We start from the raw sequence: 24,197 nt of genomic DNA, 5'->3' as shown, positions 1-24,197 counted from the left end.
ACCCAGACAAACGCACATGTCCTTTTTGCCCTTGTCTGCTATGCAACAGCTACAGATCATGTGTTCACCCATACTAAGCATTTCAAAACATTTTTGTGATGGTCTTGACAATCTTCCAGTAAAAAGCAGCTGTCTAAATCTATCGTACAATAGACTAGCAGACCTCCTCCACGCTGCTGCTATAATTAGGTGTTGGGTTTTGTATTTTTTTTTTTGTCTTTAAAACAGCCTGCAGAGAATTTAATTTTCAGCTCAGCTAAATAAAATATTCAGAACACATCTAGTCCATAATTATATTTCAATTTGAGAAGAATGTGTTCTGCTCAAAAGAAAGAAAGCAGCAGTGTTGGTGGCAATTTGTTTTACCTTTCACAGTTTCTGAAAGCCAAACCCTCAGAGTAACTACAGCTCACAAACTATGGAGGAATCTGGGACCTCTTTCCAACGTGAGTTCAGCATTCTCATGTCTCTTTTACAGCATTACTTTATAAGGTAGAGGCTCTGAAATGCCTACACTTCAACTTTCTTCTGACACTCTCTTGATTTCAGTTAAGTAGAGAATTCAACTCCACATCTCCGTGGACATGACAGGCAGAATTTACAGAAAAAAGGGTAGATCCCAATAGGGTCTTGCTGCTTGTGGTGCACTGCTTTTCTTTTTTGAGCTTCTCAATGCAAGCCTCTGAAGAACTTCATTTGCAAAATAAGGGTAACCTTCTTTAGCAGTCGTTTATCAGAAAGAGAAGGATGGTGATAAACCACAATCAAGTACTGTCATTGAGGACTGGCACTAGGGTCTTTCTCCATCCAGCCTCTCTTCACCCTTTCCTCCTCCAGTTCAGTCCACTTTCAGCTTACTGTGGCATCACTTCCTAATTGTCAACAGTACTTATTTTATTTATTTATTTTTACTAGGTTTACTTCTCCAGCAGTAGAGCTGTTGAAGTCACTAGCTTTTCTCCCCAGTACCAAGGCTCCAGGTAACTTCAGCTGGCTCCTCCAGCCGCTGACTCCTCCTCACATGAGGGATAGCAACGTGAGGGTAATGTCAATCCCAAACTGCAGTGCCTAAGTGCCTACCCCACAACTTCACTTCCTTTGAACAGTGCCTGTCATTTGCTGAGAGACCAAATATTTCAGTTTTCTCTGTTTGAAAGGAGACAGGTGGATGACCAGTTCCTCCACCCTCACCCTTCCAAGGATATGCTGACTGCCCTAGCTCTTCCAGCAACACAGCAGTGCCAGAAAAGGATGACTAGTTGATTAGGAGAGAAGAAACAGAGCAAAATCAAGTGGTTCTTGTAACGGAGGAAAATCCGTGAGTTTTGCAGGGCTACATAAAGTGGTTGTAACAGCTGCTAAGGAGAGCAAGCTATTGAGCTAGCAGAAACATCCACTTCATAATTAATTTCTCTATTACTGGACCTGCTCAAAGATTTAACACCATTTTTCTTCAGCTCCCTCAGTCAGTCCTAGCCAAAATTCAGCCAGACCAGCCAGGTAGAGCCCCGTACTAGCAACAGACACCAGTGCAGCACTTGGTGGGGATCCACTGCATCATTTGTAACCGAGGCACCCAGATGCCCTGAAGGGAGGCTGGGGAGAAGGCAGAGGGCACCCATGGCCGAGGACCAGCCTTGGTTGTCACTAAGGCGAAATTCTTGTGTTGTCTGAAAGAGGAAGATATAAAATTCTCTCTCTCTCTCTCTTTTTTTTTTTTTTTTTTTTTTAAATCAGCGTAGCCCTCAACCTACAGGCATTTTATGCCTACAGAAATTGAGACACACACCAAGCCTAAAGTGCTCCGTTGACAAACTGGTACCCGTTCCAAGCTGAGACCTCAGGACTCACTCCAGCAATGGATACAGCGCATGAGCAGAGCATGAAAATGGATGGAATCACATTGTCCAGCTCCGCTGCGGGAGCATAGCACCATTAGCATGGCTAGGATTCCCTGGATTACAAGACAAAATACCACAGAATACCAGAGGACCAGGTCAAAAATCATCTCTCCTGTTTTCAAGGTGAACAGAAACTACAGCCTGGTCCTAATTTTTCACTGACTGAACCTGGATTTTTTTTCTGCCACTAAAACACGATAATTAACTTCAGAATTGGCAAGTATCGTGCATATGCATGTCAACATTCCTACTACAGGTTACTTTACAAAATAATTAAGGATTGAGTACTGACATTTTAATTAAGTTCCACTGAACCTAACAAGAAATTTACTTGAATACAGATGAAGTCCAACTGATTTAACGTATAGATTTCCCTAGCAGAAGCTCGAATTGCTGTCTGGCACCTTCCTGTGCGCATGCATCAGGGCCAGTCCCCTGGCTTCACAGCGTGGCCCTGACTCAGCACAACACCCATGCAAGTGCATGAACACCATTGGTGCTCGGGGCAGCAGCATGGGTCGGGAGAGTCCTGTCAGCTGTTGTTTTCAAAGATGCTTAGGATTTAAGTGGCTTGAGAATCTGCAATTACTGAGCATGAAATGAGATCTTCACGCTCGGGCTATTACAAGGATTCCAGTCAGGTTCCAGGAAGTAAATGCTGGAAATGCAGGACTGGTTATGATGGCCTTCACACGCCATTTGTAGGGCCAAATTCACCCTTGTTATCATTCCGGTGACTACCCCAGAGATGACTTTGGTTCAGTGAATTCCATGGATGCATGAAATAGAAATTATTTTTATGCAAATGATGGCAATCATGTTCTGTGTCTGTCTCTGGGCATTTTCCAAGTCCAGGAAGCCAGGAGCACATAGCGAAGCCTGCAAGGAGCGTTGCTAATCATGCATGCGGCAGAACACCTTGCCAGCTCTCATCTGCCCAGAGCGAGAGCAGAAAATGGAGCCTGGGAAGCTCGGAGCAGGGAGACAACAGAGGCTGCAGTGGTTATGGCTTCCCTGCTGGCTGCCATTTCTGCTTGATAAAGGGGAAGCAAACCGCACATCTTTTACAGCAGCAAAACTCATTGTTTTAGTTTCTCTGCCAACTGGCTTTGATTCGCTACCAGTAACGGCAGGGAGAAGGTTCGTTTCCTTCAGGGAGTTCGGGGAGGGAGCTGCTGTCCCCATCTGCACAAGCCACCTCTGCCAGGTATGGGGGCCGAGTGGGTCCCTGTGCCACTCCAAACGCATCTGCTGCGCGAGGGGGAAGTTAGCTGCCGGTAACTCACTTGGCACCATCCTAAATGCAGATGAATGCAAATCTCTGACTTACAAGCAAAGTGCAAAGTGCAAATGGGATAAGGCAGATTGCATGGATAGAGCACTTGGCTCAGGAGTCACACTGCTGCGTGGTGCACCAGAAGGCTTTAATTATGCAGATCTCTTTCAAGGTCTGGTTTGAAAGCGGACAAAAACTTATAGGCAGTTGGGAGGTATTCTTTTTCTGCAAAAAGCGTTGATAATATCTGAAGCAAGGAAAACATTTGAAATATAAATTAAACCAAAATTGCTAACCCCACAAGTTGGATCATTCCTTGCCTGTTCATTTATTTCCTAACCCTTTTCTTCCCCTTTGCATCTGCCTCTGACTCACCATTATCTGTTTACTTCCATAACATTTTTTATTTTTTTCCCTGGAGCTTTTCTTTCCACTGTTTTCCTTCACCTATTCTGTTCTTTGAAGAACAACAGCTCTTTACCTTAAATGATATGTTCTTGTTAGCGTAAGTCAGTGTCTTTCCAGATCTGAGCATCTGTTAGTTCTCCCCCCATCTCTCTCCCACTTCCCCAGTCACAAACTCACTCAAGCCTCCCCTAGTCTGTGTCCTGACAACGAGATGGGCACAGCAGGACATGCAGGAGCTAGCGGGCATCTGAGGGAAAAGGGAACCCTCAGCTGCCCTTACCTGCTCTTACCATCACCGTCCAGTGTCTGCCATAGAATTCTTTGACACAATGGCTGCAGCATACAATTACATCTCCGAAGCCAGGACTGCACCTTTTTCTCCGTTAGTCCTGACAACAGAAATAAAATGCACACTCCCAAACATCAGCAGCAGGTCCCTCATCCTCCTGCGGACCACCCATTGAGATATCTCTACATATACACATCAGTGGATTTCCTCATGCAAACCAAAGCCAAGCAATGCCTGATGAGTTATAGACATACATGGTATGGCAATCTTTGACTTACTCTGACTCTACAAGTCAAATAAACCTGTCACATTCAACAGGACTAACTTAAAGGATGATTTTGGAAATGCTCAGGCCTCAGCCCCTGGTGTATTGCAGCACTTCCTGCTACTTTGAATTTCTAATATATTGTCGTGGAGTATTATGGTTGGAAAAAGCACCTTGGGGCTGGCAGAAATGGTCTTGACTACAACATTAATAAATTAAGAAAAGCATCCCCAGCCAGAACCATCATCTACGTCTACAAGACGCAAATTCTTTCATAGAGAACTCAACTGGCATAAACTGTAGTATTTGTTCTGTTGAGTCAGCGTGTTCATAAACTCCCAGTCAACTCACTTACTGGAAGATTTTGATGTGTTCCAATAATAAAACTGCACATTGAAGCCTTCTCCTGCTCTTCTACATTTATTTACAAATAAGATACTCATGAAGTACGCTTCATTATGGGGAGCATACACTATGATTGCCCATAGCTTCTACCCCTGCTCATGGGCAAGCTCATATCTCTTGTAGGTTGTGGTGCCAAATCACCAGGCAGCTGGAGGAAAAGGGGAAGAAGGTAGTTTCCCCACCAGCCAGCTGAGCAGAGCTCTTCAGAGTCAGGATCTAGAACAACTTGCTTACAAGCTTAGCCCTCCTTTCAGAAGTCCTCTCATCTTGAATGGAGTGCATCTACTTAACCTTACGGGAACTGCCTCCTCACTCTTTAGCATGTTTTAAAAAACAGATATATTTTCAGGGGACATCTGTTCTCTGAAACTGGAGAGCTGTCTCTGAAAGTTGGCAGACTTGATGGTAACCTTTTGCAATGAGTTATGTGAAAACATCCAAGATAATTTTTAAACTTAAGTCTGTCCTGGAGGAGACACCAATGGGCAGCTGCTGTTTTGAAATGTCTTGAAAGAGAGAGAAATGAGCAGTGATTTCCTGGAGGCAAAAAAAAAAAAAAAAAAAAAAAGAAGAAAACTCAGAGCTTACTTTTGTGTTTGCATCCTCATGATCATGACCAGAGTTCTGCTTTCATGAGAACAGTCTAAATAAATATTTGGTTTAGACCTGGTTTCAAAGTCCCCTCATACTGTCAGGCTAAAGAGTATCCTAGACCAAGGATAAAATGCAGGTGCTTTTAGGTCTTGCAGACTGGCATGTAAGCTTGAAAGGAAGAGACTGCAAGGAAGGTAATAGCAGAAGGCAGGATGCTCTTTATGGATGAAATACCTCCTATCTGGCTGCATGGAGGCAGAATAGGAAAAAGATGGCTAGACCAATGTGTTCTTGGCCGCCTTCTTTACAGGCAAGACAAAAACAATCCAGCTCATACCTTCTCTTTTCAAAATTACTGGATCTCATATGCTTCTCAAATAGTTTAATATTCTAGGGATGTTACAAAAAGCAGCCTCCTAACACTCAAGAAAACCAGAAATGCTGTAAAACAGCTGGTTAGTGGGTAGCCTGTTGCCAAAAATCACAGAGCAAGTTAAATGGAAAAAAAAAAAAACTTAGTAGCTGCAAAATAAAAATATCAGAGTGCGAATGACAGTCAGGTTTCCATCTATACGGAAGAAACAGAAGCTGGATTTGACATTTCAGAGTGGAGTTTTGCTTATCTGTTCATTCATTATCTCCGAGAATGGATCACTACCAGTATGTTAATAATGCCATCTTTGAGTTATACTACAGCATCACCAGAAATTAACTTACATATGGTCCCTTATTCACCGAGTGAATAAGCAAAAAGCCTCTATTTTTCTCTTTTAAAACAGAGAAATCAAGTCTTAGCTAGTGTACTCCAAGAGCATTGGAAAATCACCTTACACAAGTTGAGCACGTGAGTCTGTTCCTGGAAAAGTCAAGAGCCATATCTGTTATTAGTATAAAAGTGCTTGTTTATAAAGGCACCTTTTCTATCTTGGGTTATGCTCTCTTACAGACACAGGTTTTTTTGTTTGTTTGTTTGTTTGTTTTGTTTTTTTCCTCCCCACTGGAAACAGATACATAAGCACATGAAAAGGCCCACGTTATCAGACTTCAAAAAGGAAGTCCTGCAGAATGTTATTCCCTTCTGTTTTGGAAAAGGGCAATGGGGATGAACACAGTTGTCCTTTTTTGACTCAAAAAACAATAACAACAGAACTAAACAAACCCAAAACAACACAAAAAGCTTAAAACTTCTCCCGGATTTTTTTTTTTAAACATTAATTTTTCCTCCACATTTGTATTGTGCATATTCAAAGTAAAGCAGAGGTAAAAAGTCATGCCTCCATGACAACAAGCCTTCCTGAATGAAGTTTACATCAGTGAATTTGGCAGAAAGAGGTCCATGTAGCTGGACTAGCAGCAAGTGAGACCTCTGCTTCACTGCAGAACTTAGATAAAGTCTTTGGAACTTGGCATGAGGACAGGGTCCACAACTCCTGACCAATGCACACGTCAAAGAAGCACTGACAAACTGTATGATGAGACAAGAGTACTGATGATGGTGCTGTGCCTTAGATACATCCATGCCCTGCATTCATGTGTCATATCTGTCCATTTCTGATTCAAAAATAAGCTGTACCCAGATAGAGGAATATTTGGCTTTTACTCTGCTCAAAGTAGATATGGTATTTATCCTATATATATATATATATATATATATATTTATTAATTCCCCTAACAGAAGTTAACAAGTCTATGGGTTCAAGTTTGCATTCATGCCAACCTCTTAGATGTTATCTCTACAGCTCTAGCACAGCTGCTTGGCAGGAGCATCTGCCACAGGGAACTGCGATATATTTTCTATTGCAGGTGAGAGGGTTGACGTTAAATGTATTGGTAGTTATACTCCACAATAATTTATGTTCCTAAATCCCTAACTATGCAGTATACAGTTAAACACTGTCAATGTCTGCGCTTACTGTATGTGCACAGTACATTACAGTCATCTACTCTGGAGGAGATGAAGGAGGAACCGCTGAAAGATCACATCAAAAGAAAAGAATTGTCAGCCTTCCCAACAGGAAGATGGAGATAAGTGCTTCAGCAGACCACTTCCACAAGGAGCTTGGTGCTGACTGAGACCTCTGATCATGAACACATCAAAAGTAGCAATGCACATCCTCTACCGACGGTGGAGGTTTAATCCTCACCCATTCTTCTTTCAGCTTCCCCAGCCTGAACTCATTCGGGTTGGAACATGATGTCAGCTGCAGTCCAGCCTTGTTTCCTCATAAACAATGTGTCATTCATTCTACAGCAGCAGTGTAGATTTAAAAAAAAAAAAAAAAAAAAAGACGTAGTACAAAAATAGACTTGGTTAATATCTGCAATTACTTAAAGCCTTAACCTTCAAAGACGTGAAAGAAATGAACTGAAATCATGTCCTGAGATGAGACTATCACAACTTATTACATATAAGACCAAAGCAATCTAGCTCTCTCAAACTTGGAAGAATGCAGCACTGAAATAGCACCCAGAGCTGCTCCTCTAGCCCCAGGATGTTAACAGGACCAGCTGCTTCCCAAAGCAGAGGAGCACCTCCAAAAAACAGATTTGACCTGACTGGGTCCAGCTCTGAGACTCAGAATCCCTAAAACAAAACATGAAGGAGAGGGCTTGTGCCATGGTGTTCAGGCAACGTAGTAAAACAGATCTGGAAGGACTCATCAACACTTCTGCAATTTCAAACTCAAATGGTAAATGCCATTATGCAACGTGGTTTGGCAAACTTCAAGCACCAATATTTAGGCAGGTTGGATTTTTATTAGAACCATTCACATGGCACTGAACCAAACCAGCATCTGAGTTTAGGGGCACTGTCACTCTTAAAACGTCCAAGGTTTTTGTGAGAAGAACCTAGGAAGGAACAGAAATTATCTGTCTGGATGCTTCTATCATTTTTGAACTCAACAGTTTTCTTCGCATAAAAGTGCATACTGCGTGGGGATGCTTGGGGTAAAGCAAGCATGGAGGGATGTGGCAGCAGCATCTTCTAGGACAGTAATGCTGCAGCACAAGGAACAGTCTTGGCTGTTTCACCTGGAAACAAAGTTCAGCTCTGCTTATCTTGACAGCAGTGAAGTAAGATGGGTAGGGACTGATAAGAAGTAAAAGGCATAACCTAGCTTCCTATCGATTTCCTTTCAGCATTCAAGGCTTTAATACTTGCTATTTCCCAACCGTGCTCAGGCTGAGAGTCCTTAGCCCTCACAAGATGGCTGTTTCCCTCCTCATTTTTTGTTGTTTTGAAACATATTCCAAGTTGTCACTGTAACTAGACACCCATTTTCTTGTGCTGACCACAGGAAGAGATGGACGAGTGCAGCAAGACAGCTCAAATGTCTTAATTGTAAACAGAATTCCGTTGTATTTTCATTTATATAAGACAGTTCCCACTATATCCCACTGTATGAAAACACCCAGTAGTACAGTGACCACCCAGAAGTGAAGGACTGAATTCCAAGAGGTTGTGGGGGGGAAACACAGCTTAGTTACACACGTGTTCTTGTTTATATAGTTCTTTAGAAAAATTAAATTGAGCTTTAGGAAAATAAAATTAAATATTGATGTCAACAAAATGCAAATTTCTAGAACATCTGTGTTAGAGAAATATAATCATGCTAATCAGCACACTGGATTAAGCTATAATTATAGTATTCAGATTTAAACAGAAAGGAGAATTTTAAATTATTATTTATTTTAAGTGGAAAGTCCTATAAGACATGCTACAGGAAGAAATAAAACGTATTGCTTTTAAGTAAGCCAAAACTACAGCGAAGTCTGATCTCATTACTCCAATCTACATACTCATTATCATTCCTCTGTGAAGAAGACAGATTTACTCTGGATTTCCGCTGGAATATCTGAGCACAGAAGAGTTATTCCCTATTGTTTATACTACGGTGGTGTATTGAAAAGACCTCTTATACACAGATGTTTTTAAAATCTCATCAGCACAACTGAAAAGGTAAGTACAACTCATCCTATTTCACAGACAAAAGCAGCTACTTATTAGTATTTATAAGACTGCAAAAACTACAAGCTGATAGAGATTCACTAGCTTAAGTGCAATGCTTTCAAACCATATGACATGAGAAAAATCACCTTCATCAACTGCCATGAGAGAAATAGCAAACTATGTTAGAAATTACTGGCTGAGCCCTGCTATAATCCTGCTCACCTACAGGTGAGAGGATTTAGCTGGACATCAAGGCCAGATTTTTCTTCCCTGATTTGGTCCAGCATGTCTTTTAATTACATTAAAATGAGATAACACCAAAACCTTTATCTAGCCATTACTTAGTCAGACAAAAAAAAAAAAAATACCCCATTGGACTTTCCTGTCTCCTTGATCTCCTTGCTGTTGTCTGCAAAGAAGCTATTAGAGCAGACTTTGTTAATTTCCTCAGAGAAACTGAGAACTTCTTGTCACTTATTTGCAAAATCACTCTAGTAAAAGCTCACCTTAGGCAGAGACATTACTCATAGCATCCCAGCCTGCTCTGGGATGGAAGGGCCCTTAAAGCCCACCTGGTTCCAGCCCCCTGAAATGGGCAGGGACACCTCCCACCGGCCCAAGCTGCCCACACCCCATTCAGCCTGGCCTTGGGCCCTGTCAGGGATAGGGCAGCCACAGCTTCTGTGGGCAGCCTGGCCCAGGGCCTCACTGCCCTCGTGGCAAGGAATTTCTTCCTTGTATCAGATCTAAATCCACCCTCTATTCTAAACCTACCCTCTATTAACATCTCATTTTACAGAGTGGGAGAGCAGAACACAGCCCAGATTTCTGCCCCTAATCCTTTTACCCAGCCTGTCATTACTTGACACAAAATGCTGGAGAGGGGTCTCAATGCTTTTACAAGCTAGGAAATGAAAAGAAAATGAAATAATGACTGTACTGACATGCTTAAAAGCAGCATACAAGTTTCTATGAAATGTAACTTTGGTAAATGCTACTTTTCTTTTCAGCAATACCCAAGTGCTGGCTGTAGGAGATTACGGTGCTGGCGTAATCAATGGCAGAGTGGGCCCATGTTTCTTGGCCTACCTGCAAAGTGATGATAAAACTGTCATCATTCACTCTTCAGATATGGGATTACTTGTGGATGCCCACCCTGGCCTCATCACCTTTCCTTCTCCACTCAGCTTCTTTCCCCTCATCAAGCCCTCAGATATTTCTATCCTGCTCGTCTCCAAGAGCAAGACTTCCAGCTAGTTAACCCACCCTGAAAGCCCTTGTATGTTCACAGCCTTGCTCTGTTTTCGCACAGCTTCCTCTGCTCAGCCACGCAAGCCTGTGTTTTCACAGCATACAGCTCCTGAGGGCCCCAGTAAACACAAACAAGAATCACGCCACCAGAGTTATTGACCCTAAACGCAAATCCAACCTGAGACGCTGTCCTCACATTCATGCTCCAGCCCACTGTTGGCAAATACGCCCTTTGCCTACAAGAGGGCCCTGCATGAGATTGCCACCTGTGAAGCCTTTGCTCCACACCAGCAGGTTGTGGCCAGCCAAGCTCACCCAGCCGTGCTGCAGCAGCAGGACCGCAGGTAATGCACTCAGGCCTGTGGAGACCTCAGGGGGTCGGTGAGCGCACTCAGCTCCTCCCCGACGCTCAGCACAGAAAACAGAGCGGTGGTTCTAATCCCACATTCAGGCAGCGTTCCCATTGACGTCAAACATAAATATTGGAGAGTTCAGCTGTGTAAGCCTTCTGCAGTGTTGAAAACAAGTATATTTTCAGTACTTAAATGCTTGGCATGTTCTTAAAGAGAGTTCAGATGAAGCCTACGAGGCAGGTCCTTCCACACAAGAACTTGCTGCCATACCAGCCTTCCAGGTGAACAATGTTCCTGCCCGTCTCAAGACACCGGGGTATTAGGCCAAGGCCCGATGCATTGACAATCTCGCCAGGCACATAACCCTTCTCTAGTTGGTTGCAGTGTCAGAGTGCTCAGCTTTGTGGCACACAGCGGAGTAGTAATTACACATGCAAGCACATGCAAGTGGTATCAGAACACCGGGGGCATTACCGATGGGCTATCCTAGGTGCTCCACAGAAGGCTTAATTGCATGCTCTGCTTCTGCAGATTGCCTTAACTGCTACCTATTCTTACATGTCAAAGGGTACCACCACCATGAACACAACACACATCTCTCATGTACGCTGGCAAGTCCCAGGAAACTGCAGAATTTTTAAGCTGGGGCAAACTTGTTGTGTGTGAGCAGACCCTGCACCTCTGCCACATACTGAGCTCCGCATGTGTGTTCCATGCCAGGAACAACAGCCAACTAGGAAAAAAATGCTCCTTTAAGAGGAGTCGGTGTAGACTGTCAACCATGCACTACTATAGAAGTGCATTTTGTTTTTTATTTTCTCTGCTGGTTCTCAGTTTGAGGGGCTAAAATCCATAGCAGAGAAGGAACTCCTCCATGACAGCAGGAATTGCTGCTGTTGAGCGCATGTGCTGATTGGGACCGTGGTGCAGCTCAGCTTCTCCCTGGTGCAATGCAAGTAGTGGTAGGAGTGCACGTCTGTTCCAGCCAGGGCAGTTTATATTTATTAGTGCAGAAGTGTAAAAATATTTGGTGGTAAAATGAACCCAGCGGATGTTTTTGCTGGCAGGAGACGTGAGTGACAACTGTACTACTCATTGTGAAAGAGTAACAGCTGAGCATGTGTTGGAGTTGCTTTCGCATTGACAAAGAGGCATCCAGTACTCTGTGATTAATTGGATTATAGTGGCTTTCCACTTCCCACCCAGATCAATTGGCTTTTTACGTTGTTCACTTATCACCCTGGAGGGGGAAAGGTTGAAACGTCTAACTGCGATAATAGATCTTTTGCAAGAGTTTAGAAGCCTATTTCCCTCCCTCTCCCAGATCATGCCTTTTCTGCTTTGCTACACGTTCACTATGCTCAACTACAGCTCTACTTTTTCTTTGGCAAAAATGATCACTTGAAGTTATGTCCCAATGTTTTATTTTGCATGAATATAACCTTTTTTTTTTTTTTTTTTTCCCCCACAATAAAACAAAGCAAGCATTTTAAACTTCAGTTTATGTGAAATCAGAATGAACATGCTCCCATGAAACCAATTTCCCTTGTAACTAAAGGTAGCTTTTCAACAGTACCAATAAAATCAGCTCCATTCCACAGGTTCAGCCTAAAAAAGAGCCTTCCTGGAAAGGTGCTGTTCTGCCACTGCTGGGGGGTTCCTTACACATTTTGAAAGTAATAGTAAATAACCTTCAGTTTTCCCTTGTTTACTTTTTGCAAAAACTGTATGATGTCTTCTGATCAATTCATTTCCTTCTGATTCTTTTATGTACAAACCTCAGCTTGGTGCATTCATTATTATTTCAGAGGGCTGAGCTATAAAAGACAAGACCACAAACACCCCTGGAGTTAAGAAGCTTTTTCCAGAGGGCACCTAAGAGGTACAAGGAGAAACTATAAAACTTCTCTGCCTTCACATTACCCTAAGAAAACAAACAAACAGGACTTGCCCTGTGGCACTTACTGGCATTTGGAGTGAAGACATTTCTCGGAAGCCCAGAAGACCTCACTCACTGTGCAGAAACACAGCACAATTCATTTGCAAGCCAGAGGCTGAATGTGCTTTCTTGACTGGGGTGATAAAACAGACATTGGTGCTTCAGCACAATGAAACATCACTGAAATAAGCCTAAGTTCCAGTAACTAAAATGTTACTACTTTTTTTTTTTTCTTCCCACATATAAAGGAAGTACAAAAATAACACAAGGTTCACATTTTACCTCCCTTCCTATATAGAGGAAAGAAATGGAAGACAAAATGAGAACGAAGTGGTACCTGGGGATCACCACAAGAAATGAAGTGCCTGGTACTAAAACCTTCATCAAGAAAGCAAATGGTTTTCTATACGTTTCACAGCATACAATCTTTCTACCTCTAAACTATAAAACATCTAGAGTCACCAAGGCATTAACGATGAAAACTGCAATAAAAATAGATCAAGTGCATAGTAGCTGCTCTGCTGAGATGTCATGAAACTTCATAGCTTAATCGTGCGTGTGCTCTGTGGGTATAAAGTGCTAATAATCATTTTCATAAAACATAATGTATAGGATAAGCCAATCTTGACAAATGCTGTCATTTTGGCACACCAAAGAGTTAGTTTTTGAAATGGCAGCGTTGACGATCTGCTCTTTCATATTGCCAGCATGATCAAAGACACATTTTACTGGCTTGATCAATGTTTGGCATTTCATATGTAGCTGGTGCACAACCCTGTGCTGTCAGCACACAAAAGGAAGCTATCATCAGGGTATCTGAAGAATTAGCCTTAGCAGAGCTATTGTTTAGACATCCTCCGTGTTTCCTCTAACCTACTGGTACTGTGCTAACACCACTTGGCTCCACTGAGTGATGAAACCACAACCTCTTGCCAATGTCATTCACTGAGGAGCCTCAGCTATTTAACATGACCAAACAAATCGCAGGCAAAGCAGCAAGTCAGCTGTACTGGGCTTAACAGTTCCAAACCCACAGAATGCAGAAAACAAAGGATATAATTAATGTTTACTCGGGTTTTGTTAATCTTACGGGACAGGTGCTCCCTTCCTGACTCCTACTAGTTGTGGCTGGATGCCAAGCGCACAAAGCCACAGGTGAAATCCAACTAATCTGCAGTTTCTGAAGCTCAACAACTGCGTTAGTGCTGCTGGGACTGCAGTTGGGCTGGAGACGCCAAGGATCATCCATCTCCAGCTGGATGTTGTACCATGAACTGCACAAAGCCAAGTGACACGCAGGGCAGGTACGCTCTGCCCATTCGAGCTCTGAATAAGCTGGCTGCAGCGACTTGTGCAACCACCACAACTCAGTATCTTAGCATGGCAGGAACCCAAGAGGACAGTGGTGGAAATTTGGAGCACAGCTACCTGTCCATGAGATAAATAATGTGCAGCTCAGCAGACAGCTATCTCTGCAAAACAATGGCAACCACTGAAAAAGCAAGATACTTTGTTTCGTTGAGAAGATGGAATTAATTATTTAGTCTCCTTTGATGCTCGCATCCACACTGTCTTGCACCCTAGTCAGTCAGACCACAAAGTGACAAATTTTTCTAACATGGTACCTTTTTTCCCCTTGGAAATTAAGCTCTCACACCAAGTGCTGAATGAGAAACTTCATCAGATGTCCATCACAATTTCACATCTCTTGTGCATATCCTTCTCTCAGTAGAGTTCTGCCTAAGAAAAAACAACGTACCTTAACTTTCAGCTCAGAACCCCAACAACATAACCCCAGAAATGGCCCTTCTCGTTGTCACCAGAAGCCACCTGTCAGAAGTTTAAGGCAGGATCTGTGCCTCCTCATTCATTTGTGAGACACCTTTTCCACAAAAATCCAACCAATTGCTTCAAAATTCTGAGATGCTATTCAGAACAGGTTCAGCAATTTCTGTGCTCTTTTGTCCACAAAAGGCAGCCCACAGAGCTGAGAAAAGAGAAAGAGTCAAGAACTAATTCCTCAATCAGCCTGGGATTGGCTGCATGTACTTTCCCTCGACTCAGCTGCAAGGTCCCAGCACAGGACCCTGCTTCTGCCCGTTCCAGCACAGCCCATGAACACCAACCCTCAATTAGTAGCTCATCTTTCAATGCCTTTGGTACCATTTAGGAAAAATGCCGGACAGAAAGACCCACTTGCCCCCCACTTTTCACAACCTGAACAAACACAGGCAAGTTTCCAAGTGCAGTACCTTCTACACTTTCTCCAAGAACCCCAAACCTAGGAATTTCAAGTCTGTCTGCCGTTTCAGTGTGAGTGAGCAAAGCAAAAATCTCAACAAGCATTTGCATCAACTCAATTCATCCTCTTCCTTTCAGATGACAGTTCTGCAAGAATCAAACCTTTTGCCCAAGGGGGATAATCAGCTCTCTGGGTTTGAATGTCATGCTGGAAACAGTGGGGCTCCCATGAGGACTGTGTGCCCTTCTCCTTACTCTGTAACCAGCCGTATACTTACTCCGCTTTTAATAAAAACAAACAAAAACTTGGCTTCTGCTTATATGGCTATTTTCCTGAACATTATATCAAGAAGCCTTAAAAAACCATTGTGAAAAATCAAAATCAATTACTCATTCTTAGTCAACTTTACCTACAATTCTATTAACTGAAATGTTTATGAGGCATGATTTTCCCCAGGAGAAGCCATCCAAGACTGATCCACCTGGAAACACTTAAATAAATGTTATTCCATACTATTCTACACTTGGTTAAAGCTTTGTTTATTTCTTCCATGCAGCTGAATGGTGTGCAACTCCCCAAATTTCTGTCTTGTGGCTCAAATAAGCCTGAAGTAAGCCTCAAAGTGAACGTTCTCAAGTTTGTTCACATTGCTTGTTCTTCTGCTTACGGGCCTTCTTAATGCTGTCAGATTTGAGTGAATCCACCTCATCTTGAGATACTTCTCTATTTCAGACTCGTACTTAAAACCAATTAATTGTAAAGAAACATGATAGTTTCATTAAGGGATCGTTCTTAACTGCTTCATCAGGCAAATTCCCATTGATTTACTGGAAGCTGTCGTTCCACATGAAGATAGGTGCATAATTTCATTCACTGAACTGGCTGACATCCTTGAGTCATAATTGAGCAGGGTGGGACTTTAATTAACTCAAGCTTTTCACCACTGCAAGTTTATACAAGTTTTGAACGAGCTGCCAAGCACTGGAAGTCTAGTTGTGGAAATCTCTTCCACTTGCTTGATCACCTAAATAGCCTTGAATGTTCCTAAATGACCATTACATCGCCTAGAAACCATGTCAGACAACTCAGAAATGCCAAACACGCACAATAGTCTGCAAAATCCAGTCATGCCGTGTCACCTGTTGATATTTCCAATCCACCCCCTCAGAAATGCAGACTATCACAGATGAAAATTCTTGGAGCAACAGCTCCTTGATATGCTATTGTTACTTCTCATTGCAAGATGATGTTTAATTGAAAAGGAGTTATGTAGCTGGTGTAAAAGTAAACAACTGAGTAATTGAATTATGACAGCATAAGTATTATGATCATTTAGATTTTTTCTATTGAGGAAAAGCAGTAGTGTTTAGGCATGCCTTCAGCATTTGCTTTCACCACAAAGTAAGCTCATTAACAGTATGTAAATACATTATTTTTTTTTTGTTTGGCCTTAGGGATTTCAAACATGAATCCCAGCCATATAAGTATTTATTTATTTAGAAATTATTTATAAGTCAACTTAAAATTTAATTGTTTTTAATGATTTTTTGAAAACCATTATTATTGGCTTCTTACTTTATTTGTTCTTAATTTATTCATTACATTAAGTAAAATAATTTAATGTTCTGTATACATTATACAAACAGAACACGTGTAAGAGCTGTATTAAAAGCTGTAATTATTAATAGCTTTTTCTATGTATCTAAATACTTATTAGACATCCACAGTTCTTTCAAGATCTTTTTCTATAAGGTGTTATATGATGGAAACCTGACCTCGAGATCTCACTGTAATTGCACCCAACAATACACAAGCTGCCACATTGGACCAGCCCAGTAATTCTTATACTACTTCTACTACAGAGGGGTTTCCCCTGAGAGACATCAAATTATAAGCTGTGACTTGTAAATTTACATCTCAAAATACTGATTGCTTTTCCTCCACAAATATGAAGCCTCGCTACACAAGTGGTGCGTATTTACCTCTTGAGACACATGTGGAGAGCTCATAATAAGATCTGAATGCAGAACTGCAAAGCAAAGAACTCACAGATCAGATTTATACCCCAGAGTAACTTGAAAAGTTCAGGATTCGTCTGTAAATCACTCTATCAGAGCTTTCCAGGCAAAGCAGCAGCTGCTCAGGGAGAAAAGGACAGGACTGTGCAGAAGGGAGAAGAGAACATTACAGATGCAATTGCCGAATAAGAATCTGATGGAAAGCACGCCTTCCCCACCTAGATCTGCTCTGAAAGTCACAAAAGCACTTTTTGAAGGCTGACATGCAAAGCCAGCTCCACAAGTCAGAGCAGGCAGCTTCTGGCTCCCCTTGAGTCTTTTCCCTTCAAGTGTACAGTCAACAAGGTTGTCAAGAAAACAGTTTCCTTTTAAAAGATATCCTGAGCCGCCCTGCTCATTTCATTTACAGCACTGCAGGGTGAAGAAGAGACCTTCAGACACTTCCAAAGTGCCACTATGTGATTGTGCCACCCTGCAAGAGCCCACCACCAGGTAATGAGAGGATGTGGCACAGAGGGAAGGCTGCAGGCAGGTTGGACCTTACTGTCCCCGAGTTTATTATCCTTGGGTTTGAAGTGCAAGTCCAGTGCAATGGCAACTCTGTGTACCACTGAGGATGGTTGGGAAGAAACCTCGACTCTGCAGGTGAACCTACCTGGGGCTGAGCTGCTCAGTGTCGATGGACTACTTTGGGGCTCTGGCAGCTCCAAAACTGATTTTTTGATTCAAACACAAGTTCTATCATGAACTTTTTGTTTGTTTTGTTTTGGCAAAACTGATGTTTGCATGTGAAACACTTGAGGTCTGACAAGGAACGATTGAACAGTTATGGTTAATGGGCAAAGAGCTCTATGTTAAGAATGCAGTTGTGACACTACTTTTAACAAAATATAGTCTCAAATCTTTGTACTGTAAGTTTATCTTCTGCAGATACATTCGAGAAGGTGTTTAACACAGCCAAGGGCTTTGCTCTTTCTCACAACAAATCAGGGTGAAAACATGCCATGTCACGTCACAGATGGAGTTCAGCCCTTCGAGACAAGCTGTACTCAGCGAGCTGCATTTAAAATAATCATCCAAGTAGCAATGCTTCTGTCACTCAAACTAATGGTAAAAACAAGGTTAAATGCTTTTCTTTGTGTAATACAAAGAATAACTTGCTTACTGTCCTATTATGTTATTACAAGCCATTATCTGTTGTACTGTATAAGACAAACAATAATCTCTTATAGGAAGGACCAAAATTTACAAGGAAGTCCATAGCTCGCAGCTAAATTAATAAGCCATGACTTTGTTGAGCAGCTCTATCACTGGTACAAAATGTTCTTTTGTTGTATTGTCAAAAGCTGTCAAACTGGCAATCAGACAAACTTGGGCCCTGCATTTAGTGCTGGGGCTGATGGAGAAGCCAGCCCTCCTCCTGACGTATGCCCAGCCATGCTCCCCACATGGGCTGGGGTCCTCGCTTTGGGAAGCAGAGCCATCATCTGATTTTCATAAGGATACAGCTCCCAGTTAAAGCAATTTCTCTACAAATAAAGATCTTAGCATCCTCACCTGAAAAGAAACACAAACAAAACCACAATACAAAACCAACAAGCTAACAAGACTGTTCTGGAAAAGGAGCCAGACAAACTCTTCCAGAAATACTTTTCAAAGATTTTGAAGCACAATAGCTATACATACATTCATATCAAACCATAAACTTATGGGACACAAAGTTCTTCTTAGTTATCATTACAGCAGGCAGATGAGCTGGTATGATGCAATGCCTAAGATAACAGTTTTCTCCAAGCACTGTCTTCTTTTCTATCACAGAACTTAATAAAGTATTGATAATACCTAACTTGCATCAACAATAAAGACTGGATATACAAGTGTTTCCTTTGCCACCTTTCCAGCAAGCAGGCTTGTGTCCTCTTCCCACCTGCAAGCTTGTGCCACAAGCGACAGTCCAGAGGCCAATCCCACAGCTGGCATGCAGCCTAAGCAGCAACGACCAGGTGCTGGGTGGATGGAGACTCAAAATTGGAGGGAACTTCCCTCCCACTACAAGTGTGGGGACCATCAAATTTTCCCTCCTTACTGACTACTGACAATTCAGGAGTCTGAAAGCACCCTGCAAATGCCATGGTGATTATTTACGTAAGACAGTAAGCCCAGGCTGCCCAAAGAAGCTGTGGCTGCCCCATCCCTGGCAGTGCCTGAGGCCAGGTTGGTTTGGGCAGCCTAGTCAGGTGGGAGGGGTCCTGCCCATGACAGGGGGCTGGGACTGGGCGGGCTTTTAGGTCCCTTCCAACCCAAACCATACTGGGATTCTGTGATTTTACAGGCAGCACAGGGATGCTCTGAGGCATGGTGGACTTTACCTGGGCAGTGCAAGAAACCTGCGAGAAACAGAGCACTTGGCTTGCTAGTGCCACTACTGATGCCTCCTTCATACGTGCATATTTCCTACAGAAGATTTGAACTTAAAAACATAACAAGAAGTCAACAAGCAATGCCACAAGAACAATTAACACATTCCTAATCAAGAATTTTAACACAGCTACACAAACAAAACTGCTCATGCCAACTGCAATACTAAGACTTTTTAAAACCCGAACAAAACATCCCAGGGATTGTGTGACCAGCTGAGCTCTTGACACGGCCGTGTATTTGCTAACCATTTAAATGCTAGCTGAAGTCTTGGCAGTTGTCATCTACCTGAAATTGTGAAGAGAACTGTGAGTTTCTTGTCCACAGGGGAATAAATGGTAGGACACACCACACACATCAGCAGGGTGCACATAATGGTCTGGCTGAGGGGTCCTGCTCTAAAAGCTAGTCGGAGTGCCTGTGGCAGCTCTCCAGAGCAGCATGAAGATTTATGAGGGAAAATTGTGAAACCAAATCATTTCCTTCAAGTCTTCTGCCTTTTCTGGCCCTTCTCCCATCAGATTAGCCTGCTTCACAACTTCCTGCTCTGAGTGTCTGCGCGCCACACACCAGAGAGACACGGGGCTCTAACAGCCTTTTATGGGGACATTCCTGGGTAATCAAAGCCTTTTTAATGAGTATGTTACAAGAAGGAAACATGACGTGGAGGCTCTTCATGATAAATATAGCAAGATGCCTGCAAAGGGGAGATTTTGAAAATATAATAATGGAACAAAATCAATCAGATGTTATCAATTGTACTAGCATACATCATCCCCAAAAGATGTTGGCTTGCAGACAAAAATATGGTTGACAGCACTGAAAAAAAAAAAAATAACACAGAAATGCTAGATGTAGAATACAAAAACTTGTGCTGAGTTGTGTCTTCTGAATCACAAGGCACGTGAACCTAAAAATACAGCATAATGACTTGTCACTGTTTCCTTATCGCGGATGCAGCGACACAGTTTTATCATAGCAGCTGTAAAAAGAATGTGAGGATGAGGCAGGGAGGGAGCAAGCACACGGAAATGCCACTGATAAATCTTTCACATCCAACAGAAAACTTAACGCAAAAAAACTTTAGCCTGAAGACTTTCAAGCTTGGGAATGGCCAAACAGATACAGGTTACTCAAGGGGGATCACTGGAGTTTGAGAGCCATTTTTTTTACCAGCCACCATCATGTGAGTCTCAACCCTGCCTAAATGCCCCAGGACACATTCAAGGGCCAGTGAACATTCAGTTTATGTTTACTTTTTTCTTGTTTACATTTGTAAGACTTCATATATTAGTCATGTTCATTTCACTGGTAGCCTTAATTAAATTTCATTGTGTGACATGGGTTTTAACAACCAGAGCTTTTAAATATTATTTAAAGTAGTGAACAGTAAACATAGTTTAATTATTAAACACGGGGCTACAACAAACACTGATTTTCATGAGCAAAGTAATTCGTGTATTTTTCCGCAAATACAAAACCGGGTGCATCTCCTTAAAGAGCAAAGATAGCTGTGCAGTAAGGCTGGCAAACAGTTTGGCCAAGCTTTGGTTTTACAAAGACACAACAAGAAAGAAATTTTGAAGCTGGAAAACTGTTCTGCACGTTGGTACCTGCAATGAATATTGTAGTTACCCTCACACTGGGTGTTTTATGTAAGGGAAATTATTTTTCATGTTGAACATGACCATATTAATGCCAGCGTTGTAAACCACGTTATCTATAATATCCAGCTTCCAGGGAGCTGACTGTCTGTCACTGGTCAGCAGCCCAAATCCTGCGGGCCAAGGCCAAAGGGGACCCAGGCAAACTGCTAAACAAGGGACAGTGTTTCCAGAAGTGCTTGGCACTGACTGACTTTGCTTGTGCCAAAGTTAGCAGGACCTTCACAACCAAGAAGCATGAGCCTTCTCCTGGTGTGGCCAGTTGGTGAGTCTGTATTTGCTGGTGTTCTTAAAGCAAGATGTTTCTCTTTGCTTCAGGTGAGCTGCTCACTACATTAGCCCACTACAAGCACGGAAAAGACTAACATTTCAGTAACACATCTACTTGGAAGAGAAATTTTAACACCAAACACATACACCGCTTTAAACATAGCAGTCTGGCAGAGCAGGGCAAGAGGCCACAAGAAAAAGACTTAGAGCATCAAAATTGCTGAGTTAATTGGAAAAACAAACAAACAAAAACAACCAAGCAAAACACAAAACACCACAAGTACCTCAACATTACTGACCACTACTACAGTAACACGGTATTTTTTTTAGTAGAGCAGGTTACCTTCTCTTGGGGGATGACCCAAAACCCAGATGAAGTAGTCCCTTGCCCTCGTATTTCAAGCAGATGCTCCTGGCTGCCTGATCCCAGGAAATGACTAAGATGCACAGAAGGTGGTGTGGCATCCATCAGTCATAACTCTATGGAGTGCTAAAAGTGAGGGTTTCTGCGTTTTAACAGTTAGTGACTGCTTTCACAGTCAGTAACAAGTAAAACAGTTAACCTTAAAAACTCTTCAATAGCGGGGAAAAATAAAGGTAAAGAACAAAAGGAAATGAGACCCTGGTCAGATCTGCAGCACAAGCCACATGCTAACTGCTTGACTCAGAGAAAGAGACCTCAGGATAGAATCCGAACCATCACTTTTGTTTTTCCAAATGTTCTTCAATGAATTCATTTATCTTCTCTCCTTTCTAGTAATCATTCAGCCATGATACCTAACTGTGCTGTAGCTTCATTCAATGCAAACTGCACCTTTGTTTTTCTTGCACTTGTTTGTCCACCTTTTGCCAAGACAAGATCCAAACCCCATAAATCTCACCCAGCTCACCACAGTAACTACACAAATGGCAAATTCTGAGAGTGAACAGTCTCAGACACATCCATGGTTCTCTCTGTACCTCCTACCTGTCTATGCCTAGAGACTAACAGGCAAGTAGTCAAGGCAATTATGTCCATATTATCTGCAGGAGAAGATCAAGCCTCAGCTAATCCTCTCGTATGCCTGTATCCTTCTCTGGAAGTCAGGTGGCTCACTCCAGCTTTGGACCAACATGCAGACTTGCATTTAGGCTGTGTGAACAATCCTGAGCTTGATACCAAAAACAACTTAGGAAGAATAAATTCCCACAATGGAGGGAAAGAGAGGCATAAAAGACATCCAGCATAGACAGAAGAAAGCCACCAAGAAACAATGTCCATCAAGTGATGATCTTCTACTGAAGGATTTACAATCTAGTTTCCAAACTTCTTAATCTACAGGAAATACTTGAGCCAACTCTCGGGTTTCCTCTGAGCAACCCCTCATGCCTGGGATAAAATGCCCGTTCTCTCATATCCCCTTCTGAAACTCAATATTTTGCAATGTGTATAAATATTTTGAAAAGTGGAAGCTGCTTTGATGATGCCTGCCACTAATGCTGAGTGGTGATGCATCCAACTTGCCAGGCACTCCCCCTCTACTGGCATTTCTGCATCATGTAGTATACTTTATGGAAAGGCAAATAAATGAAATATGACTTAAATAGTGAGAGTAAACATTTGGAGACAGATAGAGGGGAAGGAACCCTCAAAAAATCTAACCAAGTTCATCGTTATTTCATAAACCAAGTTGATTTCTGGAGACTGCTCAAAATGATGACAATACTGATACTACAAGGACAATTACGGGATCTTCAGGGAAACTGAAAGTTCAAGGTAAGCTCTGGATAAGTCACTGGGAAGGGTAGTGTATTCAGTACATTTTTACCAGTGAAGTGTGGGGTTCATGCCTGACTGAACAATCATCTTGATAGCACATACATCAGATCCTGTAACATTTTCACGCAGAGAGAAAACACACAAAAAATAAAGGTTATTACCAAAGCAAGCTGATTGTTATGTCACTCACAAAAGATATTTTGCCTTCCACAGAGGAAGAACTCTCATCACCACAGGGCTAAAAACAGAGATCACTAAAAATAGAGGTAATAATACCATTATTATATTCCGTTTTCAGCAGAAAGGCACAGTTTTCTGACAAGACCAAGAGAGAAGACAGACAGTTGATTTTATTTTTGTAATAGGCAGGGTTGAAACAAAGTTGTTCGTTAACAGGCAGTATTTTGTGCTTCCTTGTACTGGATTGTCTAACCAGTTAACACAGTGAAATTTCAAGGAAGCCATATCTATAAAATAAAGTTTAAAACACTCATGTCCTAATCTCGGCTGATCAGGACATCTTCAAAACATCTGCAAATTTTGGTGCAGTGCCCAGGAATCATAATTATTTCTCAGAAGGAAAAATTGAGATTTATTGAGTAAGACAGGGCAATACCTGGAAAATTATGAATCTTAGGAAAGATATGCTATTGGTAATAGCATTTCAAAACTTGATGAGAGTCAGCACTGTGGAATGGTGAACTCCAGGCGTATTTTTAATGATGTTTGTGATTACACTCCATTTCAAAGAATCAGCTGTCAACACTGATCATTTCCTTTTGTATAATTCATAAAGTGGTTAATTTCAGAAGCAAAAATATTATGGGTTTGAGTAATTGGCTGTTGAAGCACAGTAGGTACTAGATCTCCACATCTGGTGACTGGGAGCACGTGCTTAGCCTGCTACATACTTGCTCCAAAATGTACTGCGTAAGGAATGTGCTTCCCCACACAGGCTTTCTGCATGAAGCTGGGGTAGCAGAAATCTCCCCAGTGAACACTGAGACCTTGCAATAAACATACTGTTCAGTATACAGCAAGTATGATGATCCTCACCTTTCTCTAGAGGTAATCTGTCTAGCCACGCTTTGACCAGGGTGCTCAAAGAGGTCATGTTGTGGTGAAAAAAACTATGGGTTCCAGTGCATGGGGGTTTTACTTATAGTGGTCCTGCACTATGCCACCCAAATGCA

The 24,197-nt window shown here is 42.2% G+C and overlaps 1 protein-coding gene and 1 long non-coding RNA gene across 2 annotated transcripts in view; both read right to left on the bottom strand.

The window, feature by feature from the left end:
- CFAP299 (cilia and flagella associated protein 299) overlaps positions 1-24,197 on the bottom strand; it is a gene marked incomplete at its 5' end in the record, with an annotated part of 209,645 nt that overhangs the window by 57,957 nt on the left and 127,491 nt on the right. The gene's annotated exons all lie outside the window — the stretch shown is intronic.
- On the bottom strand, positions 1,972-9,559 carry LOC311435496. Its single transcript, XR_014692173.1, has 3 exons — positions 9,459-9,559; positions 3,866-3,974; positions 1,972-3,424 (listed from the first exon to the last, which is right to left on the bottom strand). It is a non-coding gene; the product is annotated as an uncharacterized lncRNA (long non-coding RNA).

The sequence above is a fragment of the Aythya ferina genome (assembly GCF_964211825.1).
Source record: "Aythya ferina genome assembly, chromosome: 4".
Taxonomy (NCBI): Eukaryota; Metazoa; Chordata; class Aves; order Anseriformes; family Anatidae; genus Aythya; species Aythya ferina.
Note: the sequence above shows the minus strand (reverse complement) of the source record. Positions and strands in the feature narration are given on the sequence as shown.